The sequence below is a fragment of the Gavialis gangeticus genome, unplaced genomic scaffold, assembly GCF_001723915.1.
Source record: "Gavialis gangeticus isolate Ggan-Ray unplaced genomic scaffold, GavGan_comp1, whole genome shotgun sequence".
Taxonomy (NCBI): domain Eukaryota; kingdom Metazoa; phylum Chordata; order Crocodylia; family Gavialidae; genus Gavialis; species Gavialis gangeticus.
Window position 1 is genome coordinate 11250802 of NW_017729011.1, and position 6773 is coordinate 11257574.

General features: G+C 45.5%; 1 protein-coding gene across 1 annotated transcript in view; it reads left to right on the forward strand.

Annotated features, from left to right (window-relative positions):
- Window positions 1-6773, forward strand: part of TLR4 (toll like receptor 4) — a 39889-nt gene that overhangs the window by 9914 nt on the left and 23202 nt on the right. The gene's annotated exons all lie outside the window — the stretch shown is intronic.

Here is a 6773-nt window from a genome sequence, read left to right on the forward strand (position 1 = left end):
CTGCTGAAATCATTTGTGTCCATGTTAGGGTGTCCTGCACTAGACTTGCACATGTAGCAGCCCAAAGGGATTTAGGGGAAGGACAAGGCTTAGGGCACAGCATTTATTCTGTCTTGGGGATCTCAGCAGGTGAGGCACCGTGGGATATATCCTAGAGGCTTGTAGGCACTCAAGGTTAGGCACTGCCTGCAATTCTGGGTCAGTGCAGCCAAGACAAATGCCTGCCTATGGTTCTGGCAGAGACTACTGTCGCCTTTCCCTGTCACCTCTTTGAGAGGGATGCGTCACCTGCATCAGTTTTCTTTACTCCCCTGCAGGCTGGGAACGTAGGACCTGAGGCCATGAATATCAAAGCTCTGTGTACAGGCTTTCCTTTTCCTTTCTCAAGAGGATGTGGAAAGTGCTGATGTTCCTTCTAAGTATGGGTAAAGAAAGTGTTGCATGCTTAGTCTTGCCAGTACCTACCCACCTCTTCTTATGTGCACCATGATGTTTCTGGGGGGTTTCAATAGGGAACGTGGTCTTGCTGCCCTAAGTGCCCATGCGTGTGTGTATGGAGAGAGAGAGAGAGAGAGAAAGAGCCTGTGCCTCAAACAGTTTGTACTTTAAGTATAGAGGACACCTCTAAGGGGTGTGACAAATATGGAAGAAACCAAAGAACTCGGTTAAAAATATATCAGATACATAAAGCCATAGAAGGCTTCACGAAGTTTGATACCTATGAGATTTCTGGACTTGCTCATATTTTAGATGGCAATGGATAATTCAGATTGGGCCCTATTTCCTTCTCACTCACACTGATTTAAACCAACATGACTGATATAAATGAATAGCAAATTAGCCCAAAGATGTTGGAGTAGATTAAAAATAATGCATTGAGCAAGGGGCCTTTGCCATCATACAGTGGTGGGCTCCTATTTAGATGAGCGTTCCCTTCAGCTTCAGCGGCGCCTCTTGGACTAAATGATTCTCTGGGTAAGCACAAGCTCAACAATGTGGCTACTACTTTAGTTAATGCATGTAGAACTGTTATAGCTACATATTTCACAACCGGGTATGTTTTCCAAACCCACATCCCCAATCTTCACACACTTTCTAGCAGAGAAAGCACTTAAAACTCTAAGCAGTTCCATTTTTGTTCTTGGAAGTGCTTGTAATAGTAAGCATTATACCCCATATTAATCATTTCCATTGCAATCATCAAGCACTTAGTAAAGATGCATTTCTCACTGTAGACTACGTATATGCCTAGTTTGGAGATTATTTTTAGAGTAGTAAGTCATCTTAGTTTTATTTGAATGGGTTATGGGGAGGAAAAGCATTCTAAAGTTTTCTTTTTCTTTTTCCTTTAAGTGTTGTTTTTAACATTTGGCACTGAATAGGTGGAATTGAGTGGGATTCCCCTCCCATTCCTTAAAAATGTTGTTTTTAGGCAGAGATAAACAACGACTCCTTCAAAATAGTTGAGACTCAAAGGTGGCAGTATTGGGCTTTCACTAGCCATGGTCTCTGTGCTTTGGACCTCTGCACTATCAAGGTTTTGACAAAGAGCTGTGGGTTGGCGTGTGTGTGTGTGTGTGTGTGTGTGTGTGTGTGTGTGGCAGGTCTTGGGGACATCCTCCAGGAGGACCAGTGTACCAATCATGAACTTCTACAACGTAAACCTATCATATTTTATTATAGTCATTAGAAAGGCTAATTGTCACGGGAAGATTGCTGCTGCTTACTGACAAAAAAATACAACCATTCTCATTTTAGTATCAAAGAAAAAACCACTGTGGTGCCCAGTCGTGTAATAACCACTGTGCTGTCTGACATGGGGAATTATGAGCAGAGTCAAATTAAAATCTTCTATCTGCTACTAAAATTGGTTCTTAACTAATAGTTTGAACATCTGCAAATCTACATTCTGCTCACTCACCAGAGAGCTATCCAAGATCTTTAGAAAGATTTCTGGAGGGATTTTGTTTTGCCAAAGACTGATTGGGGTGACAAAGGACTGGTCCTTGTTAATGAAGGATCCTTTTTGGTAACAAGGAGAATTCTGGCTCCAGTTAAGTCAATGGAAAAACTCCCAGTGCCTTCTCAGATTCTGTATTTTTTGCATTTTTCCAGGCTGATTTCTCATGTGTTTGGCTGGAAGCCATCGTTGTGGAAACAGGCTTCTGCACGTTTTCTTGAAGTGGCCTTTTGGTGCACAACGTCATACCTACCCACCCAGATGCCTGATATTCAGAAGTGTTAAGCTCCACTACTTCAAGTTTTTGTGCTGAGCACATTACTTTGGTTTTGGAGTGTCTCATATTCTTGCATGTTGCTGCTTCCCCATGGACTTCAGTAGAAGTCTGAGTCCTCAGTGCTTCTGGAGGTCAGGTCCTGGGTCTGCATGGTTGGTTAAAAAAAATGAGGCACAATAGTGACTACTTTTGGAAACATTGGCAGCAGATCAGAGAGGCCTGGCTTAGGTATTCTCAGGTTGGTTGGTCTGCTCAGACTGGACTGGGAACACCCATCTTGAGCCATTGACTCTCACTGAGTTTATGCAACCATACCCTAGACAAGTCTATCAGAATTGGCCTAGGCATCTTCACTGTCCTTTTGCACAGATATAACCAACTTTTGTTCACTGTAGCCAAATATCTAGGCTGATGGCCATGGAAAGTATCTGGTAGGCCTTTTTCCCTGGCACCTTCCTCTGTGTTTCTGGTTCCCTTGGGACTGGATTTGTGGGGGGCAGGGAGGACATATCACTTGGTAACTTCATTCTGTGGCTTTTCTTGAGCTAATGAGAGAGCCTTAGGCTTCAACAGTAGAAAAGAGGCAGCCAGGTCTGCCGCAGGGAGTCTTCCTAATTGTATATACTGTCAGCAGCAATGGAGCTGCCAGGGTTTCTTAGGCATACTCAGGCATGACCATCTGACTGAAGTCGGGGCGGGGGGGGCGTTGCCCAGGAGTTCTCATGATAGGGCTGGTTCTGCAGGCAAAGGCTTGATACTTGGGTCTGATGTACATCAAGCTATAACACCATTATGGCTGGACAGAGGATGGTATGAGATTCTGAGTGGATCTCTTACCCTGAAAGAAGGGGTGAGGAGCAAGGAGTGATCATGTCTAGGGGCACCCTGGGTCCCTGGCAATCTGTGGCTGCTCTTCTATACTTACCCTGTTCCCCCATCCTGCATCCTTCAGAGAGACACCCTTTGCTGTCCTTTTGACTCTCCAGTGGTGGATGGGAAATAGCAAAGTTGTTGGATTTCTTGATCCCTCCCCAGTCTGAGAACAAGTGCTGCCATTCACATTATTTCACTTACTGAGGGAAATAGTTGTGGGTTGAGGGGAGTCCCCTCCCATGTCCCCTCCATCTCATCCCATTTTCTGGATTGTATCTTCCATCCCCTAAAGGTCTCTTCTTTTTTGCCCAGGATCTAGCATAGAATCAGTCCACTACATCTGATAGACTTTGCACTTTGGGTGTCCTTGTCCTTCCAAAAGATGCTGGTGGCTTTTCACCTTCTTCCCCAGATTCTGGAAACCCATCAGTTTGGGGAGGTGGGGACCTTTAGGACAGATGAGTCATTGTGCCTGTGCAATGCTTTGCACAACAGGATCCCGACTCTTGCTGCTCTCTAGGCACTTGCCTAATAAACACATGCTTGGGTTCAGCCTAGTTTCACTGCCCATGTGAAGTGAAGCTTAGAGCAGAAATACAGCTCAGAAGAACATGACATATCTAACAGGCTGCCTTCCTCACTCCTCCAAAAAACCATAGTTATTAGTTGTATGGATAAAATGAATTTCTCTTGCAAGGGCCCTTATTCTTACTGCAACCAGGTGGAGCATCTTTGCATTTTGCTCCAATAGGCCCTTCTTTATTTTCCACCAACATTTTTTCCCCCTGCTCTTAGGGGTGCTGTTTGCAGAGTCCTGCTCCTTGCTGTGCTTGGGATAATGGATCACATGCTATAATAGAAACATGGATGGGTTAAAGATACCTTCACTCTGTTTTCCTATCACACCATTCAGCATCCCATGGATGCAAGGCACAATGCTGTAGAGAGGAGGGGGGCAGAGATTAACTGCACTCCTCTAAATGCAACTCCTTCCAGTAATTCCCAGCAAAGGGCATAGTCAGGACTGATGATGGATCTTGGACTTTGGCTTGTACTTTGAGAAAAAGGGGTGGGTCTGTGAAGCAGAGCTCCTGGGCTGAGATCCTGGCTCTTCAAGCGAGGGTGCTTCATTGCTTAAAAAAGTGGGTTCATAATCAGGGCTATTGCCAATTCTGCCACTAGCTCATAGGGTGGTATAGTAAATCACTTAGCCTCTCTTTGCCACTGCCAACTGGGAAAAAATGCCTACCTCAGAAAGGGTGTCACAAGATTTAAAGTTTGCAAAGTGCCCTGGGACCCCAGGCTGGAAGATAATGTAAAACTACTAAGGATCGTTCACAAAAAGTGCCATTTAATTCTGTCTGACTCGGGGCTGGGTTTAATACAGCCGCTAGGGGGCTTGCATGCTCTGAAACGGTATCTGATGATGATCTCTAGGCTTGAGGGCTGAAGCATAGTTTATGAACTTTTAAGGGGCTGGGGCTTTCCCAGCAGTGGGCTGTGCAGCGGGTAGTCTGAAGGAGGGTGCCGTGTGGAGGATGGTTTTTCTTCTGCGTTGATGTCTCTTTTCACTGCCTGCTCTGCAAGTGCATGTTCTGTACCACAGTTCCAGGAAGTTGCATGGACTTTGCTCTACATCACTCAACTTCCTTCCTTACTCTTGTTTTGATGTTAAGATGTTATGGTCAGGGTTGCAACAGATGGTGAACCAGTCAGAACGGCAAAGTAGAGTTAAAGCCTTCCCTTACTGTAATAGAGGAGACAGCTCCCTCCCAGCATGGGACACAAGGACTAGGCCTGTGCAGATAGGGAAGTATTCGATTTGGATTGAGTTTTGGCTGATTTGGAGGACAGTGATTCAATTTGGAGATTTGGATCACTGTCCTGAATCAATTTGGCTAAATCAGCTTTGGAAGATTCGGCGCTGAGTCGGAGAGTTTCGACCATAGACTATAATGGGGAATCACTAAAATACCTATAACTTTGTCATGTTTTGGTTGATTTACAGATAAAAATTGTAGAGATGATAGCTCCTTCTGAGAGCATGAAGTCTGCCAAACTTAAAGGAGATAGGTGCAGGGATTTCTGGGAAACTGCACCTCAAACTGGTGAAAGCTAAAATCATGCTCTGTGTGTGTGTGTGTGTGAAGGCAGATTTGGATGAAAACAGCAAGAATGGTAGCCCCTTCTGGGGGCATGAAGCTTGCCAAGTTTCAAGGAGATAGGTGTAGGGGTTTCTGGGGAACTGTTCCTCATGCTGCTGACAAGCAAAACTCATGTCTCATGTGTGGGTTAAGGCACAGCAGGGTGAAAACTGCAGGCGTGCTAGCTCCTGCTGAGGCCATGACGCCTGCCAGGTTTCAAGGAGATGGATGCAGGGGTTTCTGGGAAACTGCATCTCAGACTGCTGACAAGCAAAACTTGTGACCTGTGACACTGTGTGTGTGTTAAGGTGCACCTTCACTGGCGCTGAGGCATCAACACGACACGGTAGTGTGCCCCAGTGAGGTCTCCTCCTCCCCTAAAGCCTCAGCTCAGTCCACCACTTTAAATAATAACAGGTATGCAGTGCACTGCAGCACAGTAGCACTAGCAGCATCTCAGGCAGCCAAACTGTGACAGAGTCCTTTGTTCCTCTCCTGCAGGAGCTTCTTCTCCAGCAGCTGCCAGAGAACTCTCCCTGCCAGCCCCAGCCCTGGGGCTTAGGTGTGCCCAGGGCCCTGCCTCCTTCCAGTCAGGTGCTAGGGGTGTTGGTCTAAGGACATGGCACTGGAAGACAAGGTTCTTTGGGTTAATTTGGTATCTTTAAGTAAACCAACTAAATAGAGAAATATATCTTAGGAAGCTTTCGAAGCTAGGTAGGAAGCCAAGCCAGTCCAGGACCTTTCAGGCACAGTTGCTCAGGCAGAAACAGCTCACAAAAGGACAGAAAGCCTGAAGACAGAGGCTTATATGCTGTTTCTACATCCCTCCCCCAGAGCACTGTGATTGGAAGGGGGCTCAGGGAAAGATCACAGTCACTGGCCAGCTAGAGATGTCAGTCTTTTCTCCCCTGCTCCCCCTCCCTCTTCTCAGTTTCTGTTCCCCTGAAAGACTGCCTTTAGAATCTCCGAATTTCTGAATCCTTTCTGAATCAATTCAGTGTTTTTTTCCTTTTCCCAATTCCCAAATTGGGCCAAATCTTCTCTGAATAGAATCACAGACCAAAGCTTTGCATACCCCTAATAAGGACCTCTTTGTGGGATAAGTCCAGAGGTGGCCCTATGGGTTTTGAGAGACCTCTATTGATGAGATAGCTGAATTGTGTGGAGTCACTCATAGGGAAGGAAGGGGAAAAGGAAGTGAAAAGTAGCAGGAAAGAGAAATATTGGAAATTCTTAATTATAATTCTAGATTCCAACAGACTGGAACCTGTGGGGGAAGTAGAAGTGGTGTGGTAATGGGCATTTATAGTGCAAAATCACACAGGGCTAGCAGTAGTTGGAGGGAATGGTGTGGAGAGTGTTAAGAAGAGACACCCATATATTAGCTTTTATGTATCAGTATATCTGTGGCACTGTTTAACTGATAATGAAATCTGAGGTTTGCTTTTTCAGTAAGAGTATCAGCAGGACATTTGCAGGACATGCTTTGCATTTCTGCTAGTTGCTTTCTGTTCATCCT